Source organism: Colobus angolensis, unplaced genomic scaffold, assembly GCF_000951035.1.
Source record: "Colobus angolensis palliatus isolate OR3802 unplaced genomic scaffold, Cang.pa_1.0 Scaffold420, whole genome shotgun sequence".
Taxonomy (NCBI): Eukaryota; Metazoa; Chordata; class Mammalia; order Primates; family Cercopithecidae; genus Colobus; species Colobus angolensis.
Window position 1 is genome coordinate 585,278 of NW_012117600.1, and position 372 is coordinate 585,649.

Sequence of the window (372 nt, forward strand, 5' to 3'; positions counted from 1 at the left end):
AAAAAAAAAAAAAAAAAAAAAAAAAAAAAAAAAAGAAGGAGCTTTAGACAGAAGAAAATGCTCATCTGTGCCTGGGACAACATAGGCACTTAATAAATATTAGTAAATTGAGTAGATCAATGATTTAGGACCTTCTGAAAACTCCTCTGTATTGATAGAGGAATTTATAACTGATTTATAGAAGGCTACATTCTTCTTCATTTTGCATCTTGCCAAGTCGTTCTCTGAGGTCACCCTAGCTTTAGCTTTTGAAATACCTGTTATCATGTGCATGCACTGACTTTTTCAGGAAATGCAGGGACAGAAAAGAATCTCTGGCCGGGCGCGGTGGCTCAAGCCTGTAATCCCAGCACTTTGGGAGGCCGAGACGGG